Source organism: Scyliorhinus canicula, chromosome 17 (genome assembly GCF_902713615.1).
Source record: "Scyliorhinus canicula chromosome 17, sScyCan1.1, whole genome shotgun sequence".
In the NCBI taxonomy this organism is placed as follows: domain Eukaryota; kingdom Metazoa; phylum Chordata; class Chondrichthyes; order Carcharhiniformes; family Scyliorhinidae; genus Scyliorhinus; species Scyliorhinus canicula.
In genome coordinates, this window is record NC_052162.1 from 95,152,627 (window position 1) to 95,179,245 (window position 26,619).

General features: G+C 49.8%; 1 protein-coding gene across 2 annotated transcripts in view; it reads left to right on the forward strand.

Moving 5' to 3' along the window:
• Positions 1–5,813: 5,813 nt before the first annotated feature.
• Positions 5,814–26,619, forward strand: part of LOC119952442 (FERM domain-containing protein 7) — a 100,685-nt gene continuing 79,879 nt past the window's right edge. The window contains exon 1 of one of the 2 annotated variants that reach the window (XM_038776200.1): positions 5,814–5,908. The gene's annotated coding sequence lies outside the window, so the exon portion shown is untranslated. The remainder of the gene's footprint in view (positions 5,909–26,619) is intronic. The other variant, XM_038776198.1, reaches the window with a different exon arrangement.

Below are 26,619 nucleotides of genomic sequence, written 5' to 3' on the forward strand. Positions count from 1 at the left end.
AGTCACGGTATAGTCAATGGGTCTACTTATAATGAGCAAAAGGCAGAGGACATTCTATGAAACAACAATACAAATTCCAGATACCAATCTAATTAAATCCATGAATTTGACTTATGTAACTGTAAAAGTGTGAGCCTGATGGCTTATGCCTGACTTATTTGATGCTGTTGATATAATCAGAGGTTCTAATAATCATTAAGCTTAACTTTACACTCTTAATCTACGGTTGCTATAACAACAAAATGACAATCATAAAAGGTATTGCAGATGACATTCAGGATGGTTGATCTTCTAAATTTACTCATTTGGCCTTTATTTCCCAGCAGATGCAGTCTGAACTCATTGGGCTGGATTCTCCGCCGCGGGATGCCCCATTTTTCCGGCTCCCGACGGCGTGGGCCTGCCCCACAGTGGGAAATCCATTCAGCAGCCAGAGAAACGGAGCATCCCGCCGGCCTGCTGAACCAGAAATCTGGCGGGCTGGGACAGAGAATCCACCCCACAGTGTTTTTGTGTACCAGCTTCGAGCTAACTCTGAGATAAATTTGACATCAGGATGAAACCGAGGAGGTGCAGGCACAATTCAAACTGTGTTTCAAATGCGGGATTTTACAACGTGGTTACCAAAGGAATTGGCTCCTCCCTCTGCAATTGGATGCTTGACTTCCTAGCCCATAGACCACTATCAGGGAGGATAAACAATACTGGGGTCCTGTAAGCTACATACTTAGCTCCCTATTATACACCCTATACACACAACTGCATGGTAAAATCTGGCTCCAACTCCATCTACGTCTTTGCTGATGATACAACCTTTGTGGGTCTGTCCAAAGATGTGCAAGTTAGGTGGATTGGACATGATAAATTGCCCTTAGTGTCCTAAATTGCCCTTGGTGTTGGGTGGGGTTACTGGGTTATGGGGATAGGGTGGAGCTGTTAACCTTGGGTAGGGTGCTCTTTCCAGGAGCCGGTGCAGACTCGATGGGCCGAATAGCCTCCTTCTGCACTGTAAATTCTATGTAACTTCTATGATCTATGATCTCAAACAACGATGAGTACAGGCCAGAGATAGAGAACCTAGTGGAGTGGTGCAGTGACAACAATCTCTCCCTTAACATCAGCAAAACCAAAGAGCTGGTTATTGACTTAAGGAAGCAGAGTAACGTACACACCCCTGTCTGCATCAACGTACCGAGGTGGAAATGGTTGACAGCTTCAAATTCCTCGGTGTGCACATCACCAACAGTCTGTCCTGGTCCACCCACGTCGATGCTACGGCCAAGAAAGCATAATAGCACCTATACTTCCTCAGGAAACTAAGGACCTTTGGCATGTCCACGTTGACTCTTACCAATATTTACAGATGCACCATAAAAAGCATCCTATCTGGCTGCATCACAGCCTGGTATGGCAACTGCTCGGCCCAAGACTGTAAGAAACTACAGAGTTATGAACACAGCCCCGTCCATCACATGAACCCGCCTCGCATCCATTTACTCTGTCTACACCTCCCGCTGCCTGGGGAAAGCGGGCAGAATAATCAAAGACCCCTCCCACTCGGGTTATTCACTCTTCCAACTTCTTCCATCGGGCAGAAAATACAAAAGTCTGAGAACACGTACAAACAGACTCAAAAACAATTCCCTGCTATTACCAGACTCCTAAATGACCCTCTTAAGGACTGAACTGATCTCTCTGCACATCTTCTCTACTGAGTAGTACTGCACTCCGTATGCTTCACCGCTGTTTATGTCTATGTATTTACTTTGTGTATATATCGTATGTCCTATGTTTTTCGAGTATGGAACGATCTGCCTAGTCAGTTGGCAGAACAATATATTCCACTGTACCTCGGTACACATGACAATAAATCCAAATCCAAGAATCACAGAATAGTTACAGCACAGAAGGGGACCATGTGATGTTTTGTGTCTCCACTGACTCTCCGAAGGAACAATTCACTTAGGGCTACTGCCCTGCCTTCTTCTTGCAATCCTGCACATTCTTCCTTTTAAGATAATAATCTAATTGCCTCTTGATCCCGATTTTGGCGTCGGGCTACGGAGAATCCCGCCCATGATATTTTAAAACAAACTTTATTAACTATTTTAAAACTTTATTACTAACACAGCATTAAAATCTTCAACATCACACCATAAAATAGTTTACAATTATCCCTTAAACAATGCTCCTTAATACAGTGAATACTGTACCTTTATTCTGCTACCTTTATTCCCACTTAAACAATAAGACAAAATCCATTCCAGCTCTGAGTCCACCTTAAATAGCTAGCACATAGGAATACGTGCTGTACCGAGATGTCCTCTGAGACTGTTTTGAAGACAAGACCTGAATCCTGTCAGAACCATGCAGAAACTCTGGCTGTATTTCTTCAGAAGCTGTCCCCATTGGTTTGTTCACCTTTCCTACCACACAACATATCTTTTAACTGAACTGCAGAGAGAAAATTGCTTGATTTCTGTTTACAGCTTCATTGAACTCACAACGGAACCTGCTTTCTCTGCAAAATACCTGATGCTCCACCCAGTAATGACTCTTACCAAGCTGAAATCCGATTAACTCCACAATTTACTTCAAACAAAACTGCATTAGCTTAATCCTTTATGATGGTTTAATTGCACTCCTGTCTCCAAAACCTTTGTTGTCTTTCAAACTAAGACTATTTTAAAACATGACGGCAGCAGTCAAATACTAACTCAGGATTTTAACCCTTACTGCACTAAATAACTATAACACAATACAACTGAAATTCCTACATTCATTACAAATTATTTATAAACATATTCACCTGCCCCGGCACCCCTTTAAGAATTGTACTCTTTATTTTATTATTGTCTCTCAATATCCTTTCTACAAAAATGAATCAGTTCGCAGACATGCATCCTGTTGACCATCTCCTGGACCTGGGGCATCTCGGCGTGATGCCGAATCCCGCTGCCTGGTGGGCACGGTCCACATTGAATTTAATGTATTGTGCTGACTGGGCATATAGGCCTTCCGTGACAGTGTGGATGCAACTGTGCACCGAGGTCTGTGAGATTCCCGACAAGCCCCCACTCGGTGCCTGGAAGGACCACATGGTGTAAAGGTTCAGGGCGGCCATCACCTTTTAGGTCACCAGGAGCAGATGTCCTCCCACATACACTCGCTGTCCCAGGTACACATTATCTGGCAGATAAGGTGCACGATCCCCTTCTTAGCCGGATTGTTCAATAGCAGGCCCCATCCGGCAGGTCCTCAAATGGCAGGCGCTGCCAGTTCACACGAGGCCTCAAGTGGCACCTCCCTCCCACTTCCTTCTCGGCCTGTTAGGCAGCTGGCTCTGCATCCTCACCAGCTGCCTCCTGTTCCTCTGGGCTGCAGGGTCCTCCTCCTTGAGCAACTCCAGCTTGTACAGTCTCACTGCATCCCTCAGGGCTACAGCGGCTAGAATGGTCATCTTTCCTGGTTGAATTCTAAAGTTGATTGTCTGACGTCAGACACGTTATCATGGTGTGTATCCCCATGCTCAAGCTGGTCCACCAGGCTACACAATGTCCCAGGCCTACACTGCAACCCTGCCCCTGCATCTCCTCCTCCCTCCACCTCCCCATCCCACCCCCACCCCCAGGTGTTCCACCTGGCACTCCGCCCTCCACACCCTGGGGCTCATGTGGGCCTCTCACCCTGGTGCCCATCCCTGCCGGGTACCGGTGGCTACGGTATGCCAACGGTACACTCCGCGGTCCCATCCTGCGCCCTCCTGTATGGCGTTGCACTTGGATGGGCCCTGGGCTGCTCCGCCGGCGGCTGGCACCTGGTTGGGTGGGTGGGTGTTGGTGGGGTGGGGGGAGGAGGGGGGGGCACCCATGCAGCTGGTGTCACTCTGCACAACTACGGGCCACGGTTGGTGGTCAGTGGGGTGCGCGGAGGCCCCGGAGAATACCCGGTCAGGCACACTAATGATATGCTAATGGCGCTTACTGCACGTGTGGAGTAGAACACATTGACTCTGCTGTCGAGGCACCGAAGTGTGGCATTCTGGCATTCGCCCATACCCGCTGCGACTTTGGCTTCATGACCGATTCTCCGCCCAATCGCCTTTCCCGTCGGCCGACGGAGAATCCCGCCCTGTATGTTTTCAAGAAGCAGTTAGATATAGCACTTGGGGCAGGGGAACCAAAGGATTTAGGGGGGGGAAGGTGGGATCAGGCTATTGGTTTGGATGGTCACCCTTGACTGTAATGAATGATGGAGCAGGGTTGAAGGCCAAACAGCCTCCTCCTGCTCCTATTTTCTATGTTTCTATGCCCTGGATGGTGTTCAGCTTCTTGGGTGTTGTTGGGGCTGCACACATCCAGGCAAGCGGAGAGTATTCCATTACACTCCCGACTTGTGCCTTGTAAATGGTGGACTGGCTTTGGCGAATCAGGAGGTGAGTTACTCGCCGCAGGATTCCTGGCCTTTGACCTGTGGGTTACCACAGTAGTTATATGGCTAGTCCATATTCATGTTCTGGTCAATGGTAACCCCAGAATGCTGGTAGTGGGGGATTTAGTGGTGGTAATGCAATTGAATGTCATGAGGCAATGGTTAGATCCTCTCTTGTTGGCACTTGCGTGGTGTGAATGTTACTTGCGACTTGTCAGCCCAAGCCTGCATATTGTTCCGGTCTTGCTGCATTTGGACTTGCGCGGCTTCATTATCTGAGGAGTCACGAATGATGTTGCACATTGTGCAGTCATCCGCAAACATCCCCCACCTTATGGCAGAAGATAGGTCATTGATGAAGCATAGAAGATAGGTCATTGATGAAGCATAGAAGATAGGTGATTGATGAAGCATAGAAGATAGGTCATTGATGAAGCATAGAAGATAGGTGATTGATGAAGCATAGAAGATAGGTCATTGATGAAGCATAGAAGATAGGTGATTGATGAAGCATAGAAGATAGGTCATTGATGAAGCATAGAAGATAGGTGATTGATGAAGCATAGAAGATAGGTCATTGATGAAGCATAGAAGATAGGTCATTGATGAAGCATAGAAGATAGGTCATTGATGAAGCATAGAAGATAGGTCATTGATGAAGCATAGAAGATAGGTCATTGATGAAGCATAGAAGATAGGTCATTGATGAAGCATAGAAGATAGGTCATTGATGAAGCATAGAAGATAGGTCATTGATGAAGCATAGAAGATAGGTCATTGATGAAGCATAGAAGATAGGTCATTGATGAAGCAGTTGAAGATGGTTGGATTAGGACGCTACCCTAAGGAACACTTGCAGTGATGTCCTGGAGTTGAGATGATTGACCTCCTTTGTGCCAGGTATGACTCCAACCAGCGATGATAAACTTCCTCTTGATTCCCATTGACTCCAAACGACCAAAGTCAAGCGAATGATCCGACAGTCACCCAGGTCTGCCATATCTGCTGTTGTAAAAATTGCAACTACATTATGCTGCCCTGAGGGGGCAGGCTTGACACCGGCGAGTTTTTAATTATATGGTGAAATTGACTCTCAGTAACCACAGAGGCGAGATGGTGATGGTAAATTCACTGGGCTTGTCATGCAGAGACCCAGGCTAATGCTCTGGGAGAATGGGTTCAAACCCCATCGTAGCAGATGGCGAATTTTGAATTAAGAAAAGATTAAATCTGGAATTGAAAGCTAGTCACTGTAATGGTGGCCATGATATTATAAAGAAAAAACCATTGCGTTCACTTGTCCCCTTATCTGTGACTCTAGATCCACAGCAATGTGTCTGTCTGGCTCTTATCTGCCCTTGGACAAAGCCCCTCAATTCAAGGGCAATGAGGAATGAGCTACAAATGCTGCTCCTGCCAGTGACACCCACGTTGCCTGAAAGAATCATCTTTAAAGTCCTTGCTTTTGATGAGTCATGTAAGTTGCATCCACGAGTTTTCGTTTGCTATTAAACGCTGTCAATTGTATTTCACATCAGTTTTGTAGGTTCGATTTAATGATCTGACCCAGAAGATTAGCTGTCTCGAAATCTGGAATCAATTGTAGATGCTCAGTACCTTAGATTCTATCAGCCAAGCTGAATCTTATAATGTTGTGGATACAGTTTCAGAATAAGGGGAAGAAAATGAGGAGGGACTTTTCTCCCTAAGGTTGGATAGTCTGTGGAATTCACTGCCCCAAAGGGCAAAGGGGACTAGTTCATTGAATATATTTGAGGCTGAGTTTTAATCTATAAGCGAGTCAATCCAAATAATCCCGGCATAGAAGCTCCGCAATTCCGTCCCATGCTCCTGATCTTTGGACGCCTGGCGAGGAGGGCGGGTAACTCAGGGAACCTGCTCATGGGCCACCTCCCTGACCTTGGCCAATGTGTTTGCCATCAGGTGCAGGTTGAGTGTGGCATGCCTGGGTATAATGTCTCTGACTGCCCGCCTCTCTTTCATCATAGAATCCTTACAGTGCAGGAGGAGGCCATTCGGCCCACTGAGCCTCTGAACGAGCACTCGACCTAGGCCCACGACCCTTCCCCACCTCCGTAACCCCACCTGACACATCTTTGGACAATGGGACAAACGTGAGCTGCTGGAGGAAACCCATGCAGACAGGGAGAGAACGTGCAAACTCCACACAGACACTCGAGGTCGGAATGGAACCCGGGTCCCTGGCGCTGTAAGGCAGCAGTGCTAACCACTGTGCCGCTCGGTCCCGTTCTCTTGGTTAAGCCGGATGAAGGATCCGCCAATGACACCAGTACAGCTGAGATTTTCCACACACAGTGGACGCAACCAGGACCAGGAGGCACAAGGTGCGATATCATTAATTAGTTTGTCGACTTACTTTGTTTTTATGTATAATTTGACGTTGCGTATTTGTGCATCTTTAGAAAGGGGGTCACTTTTGTTAATTTGATTTTAATTGGTGCCACCTGTGTCATCCAAACCAACCAACCAGAAGAGTAAAAATGTGTTGCCATAGCAACTCACCATGTTTAGGTGCCTGACCTGGAGGGGGGAGGGGAAATCCTAAGACAATTACTATTAATTAGTGCAGCCCCTGCAGGATAATCTTCATTAGCACATTAGCACATGCTAACAGGCCAACATTTGAAATGACAGAATCAGTTCTGGTGTTTTATCCAAGAGGAACGCCGTGTGTCGAATATTTCCTGTCTTCAGTCGGCAGCACTGAGGCAATCACCAGCTTCATGATCAATTAACAGGAGCAATGCTTTGTGCGGCAGACCTTCCCAGACGATGCCTGCACACCATTAGTGGGCACACTGAAGGCTGCTCAACTCACCGTGCGGAGACAGGAGAGTCTGAATGACGGTCCAGTTCCACTTCGGATGTCAGCCTCAGCTCAGTTGTTAAAACTCTCACCTGAGATGAGAGGTCATGGATTAAAGACCCACACCAGAGACTTGAGCACCAAGTGCGGCATGGCGGCACAGTGGTTGGCACTGCTGCCTCACAGCGCCAGGGACTCAGGTTCGTTTCCGGCCTCGGGTGACTGTGTGGAGTTTGCACGTTCCCCCCGTGTCTGTGTGGATTTCGTCCGGGTGCTCCGGTTTACACCCACAGTCCAAAGATGTGCAGGATAGATGGTGTGGCCAAGCTAAATCGCTCCCAAGAATCCAAAAGGTTAGCTGAGGTTACTGGGTTACGGGGATACTGTTGGGGCGTGGCCTTAGGGTCAGTGTGGACTCGATTGGCTGAATGGCTTCCTTCAGCACTGAGGGAGTGCTGCAGTGTCAGCGCCGCCAATTTTCCAAAGCAACCGAGATGGTGCAGGTGAATGTAAAAGGTCAGAGGTTAACAGTGATGTTCTCCCCGGTGCTCTGGCTAATAGCTATCTCTGCACCAATATTACCAAAGCAGAATGTCTGGCCATTACCTCATTGCTGTTATGTAGGAGCTTTCTGTGTGTAAATTGGCTACAACACTCCCGACATAAAGTATTCAACTGTGTTGTAAAGCACTTTGGATTGTCCAAAAGGTCTTTGAAGGTTAGTCTATTTTTCTCTATCCAAACACCCCACATATAATTGACATTTTAATTTCAAACGTGATGAAGGGATTTTTCAATTGCCATTGAATTTTCAGGGTAGCACTATTTCCTCTACTTCTGTGTTCCCCTTTTAGCTAATAAGGAGATGGAGCATGATATTGCAACCCTTCATTAACAACTTTACTTGTTAAGGGCTGGGGAAAGTTGATGCAAATACACTGATGAACACCACCATCTAGTGGCCAGAGCAAGAACTGCTGAACTGCACATCGAGTTTCGTGTGCAGCTCAGAGGCCCGCCTTTCTCAATGGGGGTCAATATTCTCCAGCCACCCCGTCGCATATGAAGCCTGGATTAGTTACAGTGAATAAGCAATTCAGTGCCACAAACACAAGGCGGGTTTGTATTTGCCTGCAGAAAATGTGCTGACACATGAAAATAGGAACAGGAAGTGGCCCCGTAGTCTGTTGAGCCTGTTCACCATTCACTGAGATCATGATTGAGCTGTAATCTAACAGCATATACATATGTTTGTCCCATTATCTCTTAATCATAGAATTTACAGTGCAGAAGGAGGCCATTCGGCCCATCGAGTCTGCACAGGCTCTTGGAAAGAGCACCCTACCCAAGGTCAACACCTCCACCCTATCCCCATAACCCAGTAACCCCACCTAACACTAAGAGCAATTTTGGACACTAAGGGCAATTTATCACAGCCAATCCACCTAACCTGCACATCTTTGGGCTGTGGGAGGAAACCGGAGCACCCGGAGGAAACCCACGCACACACAGGGAGGATGCGCAGACTCCGCACAGACAGCGACCCAAGCCAGAATCGAACCTGGGACCCTGGAGCTGTGAAGCAATTGTGCTATCCACAAGGCTACCGTGCTGCCCTGGTTGACAGGAATTGACGGGAGGGAATAAGTTTAGGTAGCTACAGGTGCTGGACTTCCTATGCAGGCAGATCTCAACCTTCCCGCTCCTATCACCAAGGGGGATACAGGACAGGGTAGTTTCCAGAATGTGGGTGGGAGAAGGGAGGGTTTCGGACATTTACAAGGAACTCATGGGGTCAGAGGAGGCGCAGACTGAGGAGCTGAAGTGCAAGTGAGAAGAGGAGTTAGGAGGAGAGATAGAGGATGGTCTCTGGGCAGATGCGTTGAGTAGAGTCAACGCGTCCACAACATGTGCCAGGCTTAGCCAGTTTAAGGTCATTAACCGGGCCCACATGACAGTGGCCTGGATGAGCACGTTCTTTGGGGTAGAAAATAGCGCCGGGATTCTCCCCTACCCGGCGGGGCGGGGGGTCCTGGCATAGCGGAGTGGCGCCAACCACTCCGGAGTCGGGCCACCCCAAAGTTGCGGAATTCTCCACAACTTTAGGGGCTAGGCCCGCGCCGGAGTGGTTGGCGCCACGCCGACTGGCGCCCAAACCGGCGCCAACGGCCTTTGACGCCCACCGGCCGGAGTCGGGGCTGGCCGAAAGGCCTTCGCCAGTTCGCGCATGCGCCGGTGCGTCAGCGGCCGCTGATGTCACCACCGGCGCATGCGCGGTAGGGGGGGTCTCTTCCACCTCCGCCATGGTGGAAGCCGTGGCGGCGGGGGAATAAAAAGAGTGCCCCCACGGCACTGGCCCGCCCGCCGATCGGTGGGCCCCAAACGTGGGCCAGGCCACCGTGGGGGCACCCCCCGGGGTCCAATCGCCCCGCGCCCCCCCCAGGACCTCGGGGGCCCACTCGTGCCGCCAATCCCGCCGCCACCAGAGGTGGTTGAAACCACGTCGGCGGGATTGGCCTGTCAGCGGCGGGACTTCGGTCCATCGTGGGCCGGAGAATCGCCGTGGAGGGCACGCCGATCGGCGCGGCGCGATTCCCACCCCTGCCAATTTCCGGGTACCGGAGAATTCCGGCCACGGGGGGGGGGCGGGATTTACCCCGGCCTCGGGCGATTCTCCGACCCTGTGGGGGGGGGGGGGGTCGGAGAATTCCGCCCTAGGTGTGTAATATGTGCGGGAGGGCCAGCACATGGCCATATGTTCTGGCATGCCCGAAGCTTCGGGGATTCTGGCAGGGGTGTGCGGATGTCATGTCCAAGATGTTAAAAACAAGGGCGGCACCGATTCCAGAGATGGCAATTTTCGGAGTGTTGGAAGACCCGGGAATCCAGGAGGAGAAAGAGGCAGGCGTTCTGGCCTTTGCTTCCCTGGTAGCCCGGGGACGGATACTAATAGCTTGGAGGGAGTCAAAGCCCCCGAAGTCGGAGACCTGGCTAACTGACATGGCAAGCTTTCTCTGAAAGGAGAAAATCAAGTTCGCCCTGAGAGGGTTCGTCCGGAGGTGGCAGCCGTTCGTCGACTTCTTTGGGGAAAACGAACCATCAGCAGAAAGGGGAGGGGGAGGGGGTGGGGGGCTGGGAGTAGGGTGGGAGCTAAGAGTAGCTTAGAGTAGGGTGTTTGAAAAGGTGGAACCTGTGAGGGAGGAAGACGGCTTTTGCATTATGTTTATATTTGTATGTACATTGTTTCATCTGTTGTTATAAAACCATAAATACCTTAATAAAATATTTATTAAAATAAAGGTCTACATTTTAACCCCATTTGTCCTCTGATAATCTCTTTAGAGTTAATGTACCAAGGGATAATTTTCCCTTCTTAGTTAGCTGTGATCTATTCTTGACCTCATGTTTCCTCTGTATTCTTCCTTCGTACTATCAGGCTGGCATCTGTCATCCATCACCAGTTCCTGCTTCATCCTACACTGCAAACTCCTCGATAATATAGAACATAGAACATGCAGTGCAGAAGGAGGCCATTCGGCCCATCGAGTCTGCACCGACCCACTTAAGCCCTCACTTCCACCCTATCCCCGTAACCCAATAACCCGTCCTAACCGTTTTGGACACTAAGGGCAATTTATCATGGCCATTCCACCTAACCTGCACATCTTTGTGACTGTGGGAGGAAACCGGAGCACCCGGAGGAAACCCACGCAGACACTGGGAGAACGTGCAGACTCCGCACAGACAGTGACCCAGCAGGGAATCGAACCTGGGACCCAGGTGCTGTAAAGCCATAGTGCTATCCACTTGTGCTACTGTGCTGCCCACTCAATCCAAGGAACTCTCTAGGGAACATTGTTTGGTTTCTCCCACATTATAAACAATGCGGGGTGAATTCTCCGCACTGCCAGCAGTGGACGCCCGCTGCGGGTTTCCTGGTAACGTGGGGTAGCTGTCAACGATGACGCACCAGCGAGAAACATGCGATTGTTGATTTAGAGAATTCACCCTGTGATTTCTCGGTTATTTTCTGCCAGAGTTATTTTGACACAGCTCGACTTGTGCTGAACATAGAAATCAATCCATTGATAGTGTGGCCGAGGCCATGTTGGTTAAGGAGATTAATTATTCACTGATTATTATAGTTTGACAAGAAACAATGCGGATTGGGAGCAACAAGGCCATGTGTATCAAGGGATATGGATCAAAGGAAAGTACATAGACAGGTATATATCAGCCATCATCATGTTACATCATGGGCTGATTGGCTTCCTCACATTCCGTGTGCCCTCATGTCAATATATTCAGCATTGTTTGTTTGTTGATTTGTTATTTACAGCACAAAATGAGGCTATTCGGCCCATCGTGTCTGATCCCGGCTCCCAAAAGAGCAACCTAACGAGTCCCATTCCCCAGCCCTATCTCCGTAGCCTTCTAAATTAATCACTTTCAAATATATATCCAGCTCTCTTTTGAAACTGCCTGTGGAATCCACCTCTACCACACTCCCAGGCTATGCATTCCAAACCCCAACAACACTCTGAGTAAAGATTTTGTGAGATTACATCTCACTCCTAGTTCTCTTGTTGACCATCTTGATATTCTGACCCCTAGTCACTGACATACCAACGAGTGGAAACAGATTATTCTTCTTTACCCTGTTAAAATTGTTCAGAATTTTGAACACCTCAATAAGGTCGCCTCTTAATCTTCTCTGCTCCAAGGAGAACAAGCCCAATTTCCCCAATCTTTCCTTGTATCTACAATTCCTCATTCCTGGTATACTTCTGGTAAATCTCCTCTGCACTCTCTCCAGGGCTTTAACATCCTTCCTTAAATAATGTACCCAGAACGGAACACAATACTCCAAATGTGGCCTGGTCAATTATTTGTATAACTGTCGAGCTGTTCCTGGAAATTAGGAATTGTAATTCATGTCAGATGAAGTACAGATGTGTTGTCGCTCTGTGCATCAGGAATGTTGGGATGTTTAGAATGTCGGCTAGTTATGAAGCCCAATTGGGAAAATTGATTTTGAATTTGTAAATGTTACCATCGGCCTCCTGAGCTTTATCCACAGTGGAAACAAGAACAGACAACACTGCGAGCACTCAAGCTGATTCCAGCAGGGGAATCTGACAAGGTAAACTTCAGCTGTAAGCTTCCATATGGACTCGTACCTGCAATGTCGGCCATCGGGGTGTTCAATGAACGCGTAGTGGGGGCTCGAGTGCAGGAGTTGGACCCTCTCTACCAGGGGATCGATCTTATGTGTCCGAACGTGTTTCCGAAGGAGGGCAGGGCCCGGTGTCCTCAACCAGGGCGGAAGCGAGACCCCCGTAGTAGTTCCCCTAAGGAAGGCAAATAGGCGATCATGAGGAGTCTGCTTCATGGCCGTACTAAGGAGGGACCTAATAGCATGGAGTGAATCGGGGAGGACCTCCTGCCAGTGGGAGGTCGGGAGATTCCGGGACCGTAGGGTCAGTAGGACGGTCTTCCAGACCATCGCGTTCTCTCTCTCCACCTGCCCGTTCCGCCTGGGGTTGTAGCTGGTAGTCCTGCTCGAGGCGATGCCCTTACTGAGCAGGTACTGACGCAGCTCGTCGCTCATGAAGGACAAACCCCTGTCGCTGTGGACATAGTTAGGGAAACCGAACAGGGTGAAGGCACTGTGCAAGGCTCGGATGACTGTATGGGAGGTCATATCGGGGCATGGGATGGCAAACGGGAAACGGGAGAATTCATCTATAACGTTGAGGAAATAAATATTGTGATTAGTTGAAGGGAGGGGCCCTTTGAAATCAATGTTCAGGCGTTCAAAGAGCCGGGATGCCTTTACCAGGTGTGCCTTGTCTGGTCTATAGAAGTGCGGTTTACACTCTGCGCAGATCGAGCAATTCCTGGTGACGGCTTTAACCTCCTCAATGGAGACGGGCGGTTTGCGGGCCTTGATGTAGTGGGCGAGCTGGGTGAGCCCCGGATGGCAGAGGCCATTGTGGATTGCCTGAAGAAGGTCGTCTTGCGCGTTGGTGCAATTTGCCGTGGGACAGGGCATCTGGGGGCTCATTGATCGTCCCAGGACGATATGCAATATCGTAATTGTAGGTGGAGAGTTCGATCCTCCACCTCAAGATCTTGTCATTTTTGATCTTGCCTCGCTGCGAATTGTCAAACATGAAGGCAACCGATCTTTGGTCGATGATGAGGGTAAACCTACCTGCGAGGTAGTGCCTCCAGTTCCGCACGGCTTCCACAATGTTTTGGGCTTCTTTTTCGACTGAGGAGTGTCAAAGTTCGGAAGAGGAGAGGGTTCGGGAAAAACATGCTACTGGCCTGTCTGCCTGGTTGTGAGTGGCAGCGAGAGCGACCTCTGAGGCGTCGCTCTCCACCTGGAACGGGACAGACTCATCTATTGCACTCATGGCAGCCTTAGCAAAGGCCTGGCTGACAGTGGGAAGAGGGTGGCCTTAAATAGTGGGCGGGCTTTGTCCACATACTGGGGGACCCACTGGGCATAGTACGAAAAAAATCCGAGGCACCTCTTGAAGGCCTTGGGACAGTGAGGGAGAGGGTGTAAGAGGGGGCGCCGATGGTCAGGGTCAGGTCCTAGGACTCCGTTTTCCACAGGATGGCTAGCCTGGTGGTGTGGAAAACGCATTTCTCCTTATTATAGGTGAGGTTGAGCTTTTGGGTGGTCTGGAGAAATCGGTGGAGATTGGCGTCGTGGTCCTGCTGATCATGGCCGCAGATGGTGACATTATCCAAGTACGGGAAAGTGGCCCGCAGCCCGTACTGGCCCACCATTCGGTCCATTGCTCGTTGGAACACCGAAACCCCGTTTGTGACGCCAAAGGGGACCCGGAGGAAATGGAAGAGGCGGCCGTCTGCCTCGAATGCCGTGTAGTGGCGGTCCTCTGGGCGAATTGGGAGCTGGTGGTATGCGGACTTCAGATCCACCGTGGAGAACACGCGGTACTGTGCGATCTGGTTTACCATGTCCGCAATCCGGGGGAGGGGGTACGCATCGAGGTGCGTGAACCGGTTAATGGTTTGGCTGTAATCAACCACCATCCGGAGCTTTTCCCCGGATTTGACGACCACCACCTGAGCTCTCCAGGGGCTGTTACTGGCCTCTATGACTCCTTCACGCAACAGGCGCCGGACTTCAGATCTGATGAACATTGTAGCCATGCTGGCCACGCAAAATGGACACTGAGCCAAACTAAAATGGAAGACTGCTGGGAAACAGACAGTTCAGCCAGAACAGCAGTCTGCAAAGAGCAGTTTGCATTCTGCAGCAGCAGAAACCAGTTTGGGCTCAGGTGAAAAGACCTTAGCTAGGTGCAAATGGCAAAACGCTTTGCATGCTAATGAGGCCATCAGACTTGAACACCCACACAATAGATACATTTGGTTCTGAATGGACACATTCTAATCAAGACCCAGACATCGAGGCACCAGAAACCTCCAAACAAAAGGACATAAGAAACGCCCCCTCCATCACGGAGACCCCCTCGCATTGGGGAATTAATCCAGTATCGATAAGAAATTGATCCAATAGGTAGAGCCCGCCCGAGAAGAGGGAAGGACAATGGAACCCCTATAAAAGATAGGGACCTCGTGTTGTCCGGTCTGTTAAACCCGTGCTCCGGCTCTGACTGACATCTCGCATCCTGACTCCAGCCGTTGAGCACCAGCCGCCGAAACCGTAAGTTCAACGCTCGCTACGCGATCCAAGCCCACTAGACTCCCAAGTACCAGAACGCTTGCTGAAGGCTGCAGACAAAACCAGGACGAAGGCCTCGTTCTCTGACCTTGCCTGTCCCTGTTAGATAAGTATTCTGTTTGCTTAAGTTTAGTTGTAGCTTAGTCTCTTAGTGTGTGCATGAGTATTTATTATAACTGTATAATAAATATTGATCGTTTGAACTTTACTAATCGGTGTATCGTCTTTATTACTTTGAACTTGACCTTGGAATACTTGTGACGTTGCCTATACGGCAACTGGCGACTCCAGAGCTAAATAATTACATAGAACGGCCACGCAAAATGGACACTGAGCCAAACTAAAATGGAAGACTGCTGGGAAACACAGTTCAGCCAGAACAGCAGTCTGCAAAGAGCAGTTTGCATTCTGCAGCAGCAGAAACCAGTTTGGGCTCAGGTGAAAAGACCTTAGCTAGGTGCAAATGGCAAAACGCTTTGCATGCTAATGAGGCCATCAGACTTGAACACCCACACAATAGATACATTTGGTTCTGAATGGACACATTCTAATCAAGACCCAGACATCGAGGCACCAGAAACCTCCAAACAAAAGGACATAAGAAACGCCCCCTCCATCACGGAGACCCCCTCGCATTGGGGAATTAATCCAGTATCGATAAGAAATTGATCCAATAGGTAGAGCCCGCCCGAGAAGAGGGAAGGACAATGGAACCCCTATAAAAGATAGGGACCTCGTGTTGTCCGGTCTGTTAAACCCGTGCTCCGGCTCTGACTGACATCTCGCATCCTGACTCCAGCCGTTGAGCACCAGCCGCCGAAACCGTAAGTTCAACGCTCGCTACGCGATCCAAGCCCACTAGACTCCCAAGTACCAGAACGCTTGCTGAAGGCTGCAGACAAAACCAGGACGAAGGCCTCGTTCTCTGACCTTGCCTGTTCCTGTTAGATAAGTATTCTGTTTGCTTAAGTTTAGTTGTAGCTTAGTCTCTTAGTGTGTGCATGAGTATTTATTATAACTGTATAATAAATATTGATCGTTTGAACTTTACTAATCGGTGTATCGTCTTTATTACTTTGAACTTGACCTTGGAATACTTGTGACGTTGCCTATACGGCAACTGGCGACTCCAGAGCTAAATAATTACATAGAACAGAGCCTAGCAGTGTTAAGCACACGTCGAACTCGGAGGCGTGTTAATACACTCCAATAAACGCGTTTTACGCCCATAGTAAAACGTGCAACATTTAGTGGCGACATCCGCCGGGACCCTGTTGTAAGTGGAAACACCACAGTGTCCAGGACCCTGAAATTTGAATTAGAACTCCAAATTGCAGAGAAAGAAAGAGATCACAAGTATTCAAGGTGTTCAAAATAATAAGCGAAATTCGGAAGTGTGTTTAGTGCATGCGTACTAACAGGGCTGTAAGGTAAAACTGAAAGCTTTTTGTTGCGACAAACTTTCGGTAGTTTTGTGATCGGAAAATAGCGTAAGCCGTACCCTTTTTACGAAACACCACCCCAGCAACCCCCTGTTCCAAATTATAAAAAGAGAGTCAGAGGAAATGGCCATGCAGGCAATGGAACGTCTGATGGATCCAGCAAAGTTTGTGGTCGCAGCGACCAGCAGCAGTAGCAGAGTAGGCCAGTGTCCCACGTGGGAGCTGGAACTCCGCAAATATTTACAAGGAAAGGGATGGCCCCTTTGGAAAGAGTTTTGTGCAAATGAGGAGACAGGTCCCGGAAGTATAGGTCATACTTGGTGGGAGAACCTCTCTCAAATACACAAAAAGAGTTTAGGTAAAGCACGCAAGCCGATGGCGATTGTGTCCTGCTTGGCACAGTTGCGAGGCGCAGAGGAGGTCATCAGGACGCTCCGGGCAGATTTAGAGGAAAGGAACCGAATGAGTAAGGTCGATGTCAGGGACATCGAGAAAGAAAACCTGGAATTAAAAGGGAAGTTGGCAGAGAAGGATAGAGAGGTGGATGATGCCAAGAGGGCTCACCAGTCTTGTCTAGCTCATCTGAGCAGTTCCCAGACCCAGTATGAGAAAGCCTATCAGGACGTGCAACGTGCCGTTCTGATAAGACAGGAATCGGAAAAGCAGGTGGAGGCATTGCAGAGGCAATGTTCCGATCTCAAAGCAGCTTTGAGAGCACTCCATGCTGCAACGACCGAACAAAGACAAAGCACAGTTGACCACGCAAAATGCAGGAAACAGATTGCGGAACTGCAATCTCTGCTTTCGGTGCAGAATGGCTTCCAAAGCACCTTTGGAGCTCAGTTAGATGGGGAAAACGCCCCAGATTGGCAGGAATTAAGCGAGACAGCGCAGCGTTATGTTCAGGGAACATGTGCGCCCGCAGCTCAGCAGAAACGACAGGCACCCCAACCCCCCACAGCTCAGATCATAACCGCACCCATGAATCCCGTAACCACACAGAGGAAAGCCGAATCAGAAGGCGCCCCAGACATAACTTACACCACCCCTTTAACAGTAACCCAGCTAAGGGACGCTTGTGAAAAGATCACTCCGTTCCTCCCCACCGCAGACCCCCACCAGTTCTTTGCTAAAGTAAAACAGCAGGCTACCATGTACGGCCTGGATGAGAGAGAGCAGGTTAAGCTCACCGTGCTGAGCTTAGACCAGAGTGTAGTGGCAGCCCTCCCCGACCCACAGAACGTGGCAGGAGGCAGCCTAGAGGAGATGCACACTGCCATTTTAGATGCCATCGGGTACAATAGAGGTGACCCCGTAGAAGGATTGAATAAGTGCAGGCAGAAGAGATCCGAACACTCCACAGCATTCGCAGGAAGGCTGTGGATTCATTTCAGCGCAGTTTTCGGACAGCTAGATAGAGCGCATTTAACCCGCGAAAACATGGTTAAGTGGACGCGCACAATTATCTCACACGCAACAGAAGCAGGACAGAGCGCTTGTAATAGTTACGACCCCTCAGAAGAGGCCCATAACGAAAAATGGGTCCTGAAAAGATTGTCCCGCGCTTGGGAGCAATCGCTTCAGGCAAAAGGAAAAGTTAGATCCCCAGAAGAGGCTCAGGCTGCTGCAGATATCCAAGCAGTCAGAGAGCACCAGAAGCCCGCATGGGTAAATGAAGGCAAGAGCAGCCCTCAACAGAAAGGACAGGAATGCTACAACTGTGGACAGTTAGGGCATTGGGCTAAAGAGTGCCAAGCACCCCAGCGATCTCAGAGAGGCCAGCAGACAGGCACTCTGAACCGCAACAAAACAAAACCCATCCACAATGTAGCAGTACAGTCAGGACCCACCAATGTGGACGAGACGAACTGACGGTGTTCGGGCTCCCCCACTTGGGTCTGTGACACACTATGGGACTCATCAGGGAGGCCCGTAGTCACGGCAAAAGTCAAAGGGAAGCCCATAGAGTTACTGTGGGACACAGGAGGATCCCGCACCACCATTAACTCCACAACCACGGCACACTCAGACACGTGGCCGACCACCTCCACCATCACACTTAGCGGGTTCACCGGACACTCGCAGCAGGGACATATCACAGCACCCGTAGCGATCCAGCTAGGGAACATTTCCACAAGACACCCCGTAGTTTTAGTAAATCTTCCCCGGACAGCAGAGCACATCCTGGGGATAGATTTTATGAACGCTCATAGCTTGTCGTTCGACCCAGTGAACCAGTGTGTCTGGCGAATGGCTAGATCAGACAGAGCCCCAGCCACCCTCACAGTAGGAGACTACGCTAATCGGATTAGCGCAGTGGGAGAGTACTCATTCGACCTGACTACACTCCACACCGACAGACAAATTAAGGCCCTACTAAACAAACACAGGACAGCATTTGCAAGTCACCGTCATGACTGTGGCAGAATGACTGGACCAGTTCATGTTACCGGACAGGACCCCCGACCGCAAAAGCAATATAGATTTCCCCCCGAGGCAGAGGTGGAAATAGAAAAGGTTATAGGCAGCTTGTTGGACCAAGGTGTACTGAGAACGGTAGCCTCCACCAACAATGCCCCTATTTGGCCAGTGAGGAAGCCCGATGGATCATGGCGTCTGACCATCGATTATCGGGAACTCAACAAAGTAACCCCCGCAGTAGCCCCAACGGTAGCTACTAGTCCCGAGACCATGCTCAAGCAGGGTCTCAACGCCAAGTACTTCACGGTATTGGACATCAGTAATGGATTCTGGTCAATACCATTGGCAAAAGCGTGCCAATACAAATTCGCATTCACTTTTAAAACGCAGCAGTACACGTGGACATGCCTCCCACAAGGATTCCACAATTCCCCCTCCATTTTCCACCGACAGCTGGCAAGTGGATTAGAAAAATTTTCCCGACCCGAATGTCTGGTACAGTATGTAGACGACCTACTACTGCAGACAGACACAAAGGCAGAGCACATTTCGCTTCTGGCCGAACTCCTAGAACTCTTAACTGAAATTGGCTGTAAAGTTAACCCGAAAAAGGCCCAAATATTGGAAAGTAAAGTGATGTATTTGGGATCAGTCATCACGCACGGCAAACGCGAGATCGAATTCAAAAGAATTGATTCGATTGTCAAATTGCCCCTTCCCCAGAATGTATCAGCCCTCCGGTCGTTTTTAGGACTGGTTGGCTATTGTCGGAACCACATAGACGGATTCGCGACAAAAGCCGCCCCACTTTCAGACCTCCTTAAGAAAGGAGCCCCCTGGGAATGGCTTCCGCAGCATACAGGCGCTGTGGAAGAGTTGAAACGAGCCCTTAGTGCAGCACCCGCGCTGCTAGTCCCCGACCAACTTTCACCGTACGCAATAGAGGTAGCGAGCACCGATCTGACCCTCTCGGCCGTGTTGCTTCAGGAACGGCACGAGCAGCTAAGACCAGTGGCTTATGCCTCCCGACTGTTAGACCCGGTAGAACAAGGATTCTCAGCCTGTGAGAGGCACCTCCTTGCTGTCTTCTGGGCAGTGCAGTATTTCTCATACATCACCGGACTAAACCCCATCACCATTCTAACCGAACATACACCCACACAGCTACTACTAGACGGTCGACTGAAGGACGGTTCAGTTAGCCAGATTAGGGCAGCTAGGTGGACCCTACTTTTACAAGGACGGGACATTACAGTAAAACGGACACGCACACACACATACTTAGCAGACAACCTCCAATACCCCGGACAGCCCCATGACTGTGAAATTGTAGCTCCCCTGCATAACACAGGACCCTTTTTAGCAAAAACACCCCCCAGGAAGATAGGGAACCCAAAACAAAGCCCCCAGCCCACAGACACGTGTGGACCCTTGAGGATTTATGTAGACGGTTCCTCCACAGTTTTAAATGGTGAGCGTATCACAGGATGCGGCATCTATGTAGAGGACGCGCAGGGGCGCGCTCTCGAAGAGATAGCTCTTAAGTTACCAGGTCACTTAGGCGCGCAGGCAGCAGAGCTAGCAGCCATAGCGTACATAGTGGACCACCCCGATTCTTTCCCCAGCCCAGCAGACATATATTCAGACAGCTTATATGTATGCAATAGCCTAACAGATTTTCTGCCCCTGTGGAGGACACGAGGTTTTGTCTCCGCAGACGGAAAACCCCTTCCATCAGCCCCCTTACTCCAGCATATCCTAGAGAAAGCGAAGGACAGGACCTTCGGCATTATAAAAGTTCGAAGCCACCATAGGTCATCACCCCCTGGGAATGTAAAAGCCGACGCGTTGGCTAAGGCAGGTTCCAGGAGAGGACACTTATGGACCCCCCCAGCTAGCGCACCAGCTAGCGCCCCTGTGAGCGCAGTCCAAGTCTCACAGACTGATATTAAAGATCTCGTGGCAGCACAGAAACAGGACGGAGACCTCAGGGAGGTTTTCAAGGGAAACTTTGTGCCTGCTTACGAGCACTTTAAACACGCACTGACCACACATGAGGGTGTGATCATTAAGGACCAATTTTATGTGGTCCCGAAGCAGGACAGGAATCAGATGATTGCCTTGTTCCATGACGGACACGGGCATCAGGGAATTGATGCAACAACGAGGCACCTCAGGCAACTCTGTTGGTGGCCTAATCTCAGGAATGATGTAACGCACTACATAGAGAATTGCCTGATTTGTGCTCAGAATAACCCGGAGCGGTATTCTAAGAAAGCACAACTTCGACATACTCGCCCAGTTAACGGCCCTTGGACAAACCTCCAGATCGACTTTATAGGTCCATTGCCCCCTTGTCGGAATGGCTACAAATACGTTCTGGTGGTGATAGATACCTTTACCAAGTGGGTAGAGGCATTTCCCTCACGAACAAATACAGCAAAAACAGCTGCAAAGATCCTGACCCACCACATCTTCACGAGATGGGGTTTACCCCGAAGTATCGATTCGGACCAGGGATCTCACTTTACAGGACGGGTCATGAGGAACGTCCTGACAATATTCGGAATCAAACAGAACTTCCACATTGCGTATCATCCACAGTCCAGCGGGATTGTGGAGCGCATGAATCGGACCCTAAAAACTACCCTCAGAAAAATGGTACAAGAGAACAATTCCACATGGGATTCAGTGCTCCCATTTGCACTTATGTTCATAAGGAACACTGTCTCCACATCTACAGGATACACACCACATACACTCATGACCGGACGCCCTATGAAAGGTACAGAATTCCTTTTAGGACTGGACATGACAAGCCCCGAAGTGACGGCCCTCACACATGAAAAGGCAGTTAAAGATCTAGTTGAGACTGTGAGGTCTGCACAGCTCGCAGCCGCAGTCCAGCTAGGGAAACGCCGACAGCAACGGACTGCCTGTTTCAATAAGACCGTACACACCACAGAATTCCAGGTTGGGCAACAGGTAATGTTATCTGTTTATAACCCCAGCAGTTTTTTGGCTCCAAAATATTCCGGTCCCTACTCAATTTCGGACAAAATTAGCCCCTCCGTTTACAGGATAAAGTATCCTAATGGGAAGACCGCGTGGTTCCATATCAACCAGTTAAAGGCATATGGAACACAGGCCAACCATGCTCACCATGTCCTGCTAGACGCGGCAGAACACTTCACCCCGCCCACCAGAGACACTTTTCCACCATCCCCCTCACAGACCAGTTCATCAACGGACTCGCCCACGACTCCGCCCACAGACCACTACAGACCACGCCCCGACACGCCCACAAGCTGCCACAGCAGAGACAGTAGGACAGACACTGCCTCTGAAGACAGCGACAGCACACAGCCATACAGCCCACACTGCACCAACTACGACCCCGACTCCAGTGACCCCATGGAAGTCACCTACCTCAAACATCCAGAACCACCACCCGACCCCGACTACCCCGACAACACACTCGACACTACACAATGGCACAGGGACAATTCCTACAGACTTGTCCGCAATGACGAGAGTGACCCCCGGTCACACAACTCCAAAATAGCATGCCTGATCCACACAAGGGTGTGGGATCCGGGAGAGCAGGACGACACGGTGTCTGACTCCCGACACGGCAACCCCTTTGTGACCCTGTTCACAGAGGCAGAATCAAAGTGAGGTGTCCAGATGATGTAAAATAGGAATCGTTTGAGGGAAACGATGTCCTTTCTGATGGAACCTGCACGTATGTTTGTCTTCGTTTTATGTTTCTTTGTCTCAGGATTGTAAATGGTTCAGCTGGAGGATGGACACCTTCTTTTCAGCTGAAAAGATTGTGACCACCTCACATACACGTTACTTTGTCCGCAGATACTTTTGAGAACTTCGGTTTGATTGGAGATCTTTTCCAAAGTTGTAAGGCCACCCGCCAAATAGCTTGTCCGCAGATATCTCTGAGAACTTCAGTGATGTCCTCAGTTGGAGCATCTTGGCTCCCTTGGTTTTTTAGGTGCCCCTCTATTCGGCGAAATAGAGGCTGCAAGTCATGGTAAACACATTCGTACCCGTTTTTCCAGGTTACTCAGGCAGTGGACAAACGGCACTGAGGACCCGCCCTGTCTGAGAACCAACCCTTGGTCAGCCAAGCTCGGGTATGGCACAGCACGCCCTACCCGGGGATTCCATCCAACTCGTACCCGTCGCGGCCCATACGCAACTCATTCGGATGTTTGTTTCCAAGTTTGTTTTCATTTTACGTTAGGTAGCCCTTCGGCCACCATCCCACATGCTATTTACATCCGGGAACATTCGGATGGTAAATCAGCAAAGCCTGCGAGACGGCTCGCAGAAGGAAGGATTGTTAGGTGTATGCTGGTCTTTAAAATTCGCTTTTTGAAAAAAAATGAGGGGAGTCACAGGGTGTGACTTAGCCAGTCATTTTAAAGGGTCAATTGGGATTTGAAAGACAGATGCACTAACAAGTAAAGGTCTTAAACTGTGTATTGACAGATACTGTGCTTGATCCCAAAGGTTTCAAAGGACGAGACAGAGGTCGAAGCCAGGATTGTCAATACCGGAGGAAGAAGGAAGAGAAAGCAGTAGAACAGCAAAATGATGGAAGCCCACTTATTACTGTTTAATGTCATATGTATATGTGTGGAAACAAGACACGTTTCCCCCACAACCCCCACCGTAAATGTTTCCATTACAGCAAACCCCCAGTGCTCAGCTCTGATCAGCGAGGTTCAGACCTGGTGTACTAAATTCATGACGTGGTACTCCATGTCCTACATAATCGAATCACTGTTGGTGATCGCGATCCTCATCATCCTAGTGCAGACCCTCAGGTTGAGGAAATGGAAGAGGAGAGCCTCTCGTTCCAGCACCTCACCCATCTATAGAGTGCAATCCCCCATCTTCGGATTCCACCAAACCCCTCAACCCCTCACTGATTACAACACTCTGTAAATAAAATTCAGCCATGTATTATATTGTTCCATACTCGACTGCCGAGTTGGGAAGTGTGATGTTGTGGTGTGAATGGTTAAGGTCTTAGAGTGATTAAATGTTTAAGTTAAGGTTAAGGTTAATAGTGATAGGTAGAGGTTCCCAATTGTAGTAATGCATGTCCCTTTTGACATAGGGCCAAGTAGAGATGTTAGTTAAAAAAAATTTTCTTCTTCCCATAGTTTAGAACAGAGTAGAACAGGAACTGGCAAGAGGTCAGAACACAAGGAGGCAAAGTACATAGGTGATCCTTCACAATAGTATGATTGTGAGGATCACAAGGAGGGAATGTAGCCATGCTGGCCACGCAAAATGGACACTGAGCCAAACTAAAATGGAAGACTGCTGGGAAACAGACAGTTCAGCCAGAACAGCAGTCTGCAAAGAGCAGTTTGCATTCTGCAGCAGCAGAAACCAGTTTGGGCTCAGGTGAAAAGACCTTAGCTAGGTGCAAATGGCAAAACGCTTTGCATGCTAATGAGGCCATCAGACTTGAACACCCACACAATAGATACATTTGGTTCTGAATGGACACATTCTAATCAAGACCCAGACATCGAGGCACCAGAAACCTCCAAACAAAAGGACATAAGAAACGCCCCCTCCATCACGGAGACCCCCTCGCATTGGGGAATTAATCCAGTATCGATAAGAAATTGATCCAATAGGTAGAGCCCGCCCGAGAAGAGGGAAGGACAATGGAACCCCTATAAAAGATAGGGACCTCGTGTTGTCCGGTCTGTTAAACCCGTGCTCCGGCTCTGACTGACATCTCGCATCCTGACTCCAGCCGTTGAGCACCAGCCGCCGAAACCGTAAGTTCAACGCTCGCTACGCGATCCAAGCCCACTAGACTCCCAAGTACCAGAACGCTTGCTGAAGGCTGCAGACAAAACCAGGACGAAGGCCTCGTTCTCTGACCTTGCCTGTTCCTGTTAGATAAGTATTCTGTTTGCTTAAGTTTAGTTGTAGCTTAGTCTCTTAGTGTGTGCATGAGTATTTATTATAACTGTATAATAAATATTGATCGTTTGAACTTTACTAATCGGTGTATCGTCTTTATTACTTTGAACTTGACCTTGGAATACTTGTGACGTTGCCTATACGGCAACTGGCGACTCCAGAGCTAAATAATTACATAGAACAGAGCCTAGCAGTGTTAAGCACACGTCGAACTCGGAGGCGTGTTAATACACTCCAATAAACGCGTTTTACGCCCATAGTAAAACGTGCAACAACATCCTGTCCTGCTACTATACCTCCTGCTACGAGTGGTCACTGGCTTGCAGTTGGCGGTGAGGTTAGCGAAGAGTGAGGGAGGGGTCGACTCTCAGGGTTGCTAGGCTGCATATAGTGAGTGGGGGCAGGGGCCCGCCGAAGCTGAGTGTTAGGCTCCTGAGGTTACACTGGAAATCCAGTCCTAGGAGGAGCGGGGCGCAGAGGTCTGGGAGCATGTACAATTTGAAATTTGTGTAACTGGCGTCTTGTATCATTAGAGTCACTGAGGTGCGCCCTTATATTTGGACTGAGTGCGTCCCCGAGGCGAGAGCGATTGTTTGCCGCATTGGGAATACCGGGAGTGAACAGCGCCTTACCAGGTCCGGGTGAACGAAGCTCTCGGTGCTCCCAGAGTCAAAGAGGCACGGTGTCTCGTGGCCGTTGATCCGGACGGCCATCATGGAGCTGTTGAGGTGCTTGGGCCGCGACTGGTCCAAGGTGACGCCGTTGAGTTGAGGGTAGACGGCGGCATGTTTGGCGGTGCTGGAGTGACCCGCGGTGACTGTTCGAGTTGGGTAGCGGGTGATGGTCAAGATGATGGCCCCCGTTGATCACACGAGGCGGGTGGCGAGGACGATGGCGTCCAAGATGGCCGCCCCCATGGATCGCACATGGGCGGTGAGGAAGATGGCGTCCAAGATGGCGGACACCATGGATCGCACGTGGCCGGCCGCGTGGGGGAAGATGGCCAAAATGGCGGCCCACGTGAGTCGCACATGTTGTGCAGCTGCTGCAGGTCGCATTGCGGGCCGGGCATTGCTGTCGGGGGTGTTGGGGCAGGCCGCAAAAATGGCACGATAGTCCTCCGTGGTGGGCGGGTGGCCGCACGGCGCAGGTCTCGGGCAGTCTTTGGTCGGGGGTCCACGATGGGGTCGCGTGATCGCCAGGAACGCAGTTAGGCTTTGGAAAACGACCTCCAGTAAGGTCGCCAGTTTTACCGTGTCCTCCAGGTCTTGGGCCCCTTTCTCGAGAAGACGCTGCCGCACATAATTTGATCGGACCCCACAACGTACACATCTCAGACAATGGGTTCCATGTGCTGAGAGGCTGTCACGGCCTGGAAGTTACAGTCACGTGCTAGGGCTTTGAGGTCACGTAGATAGTCCTCTAGCAACTCCCCAGGGCGCTGGCGACGAGTCGTGAAGACGTGTCGCGCGTAGACTTCGTTCACGGGCCGCACGTACAGGCGGTCGAGCATCGCGAGGGCCTCAGTATAAGAGTCAGCTTCATTAAGTTGAGTAGAAATACGATGTCTCATCCGTGCATGGAGGAGACTGAGTTTCTGTTCATCTGTAACAGAGGAGGTCATCGCGCAGCCAGGTAGGCCTTGAAACACTGAAGCCAATGCAAAAAAATTTCCTTTGCTTCTGTGGCCCGTGGATCAAGTTCCAGTTGGTCAGGTTTGAGGGCTGATTCCATAGTAGTTCACTAAGCCGATTAAATTGATGCGACCATCAATTCAACCA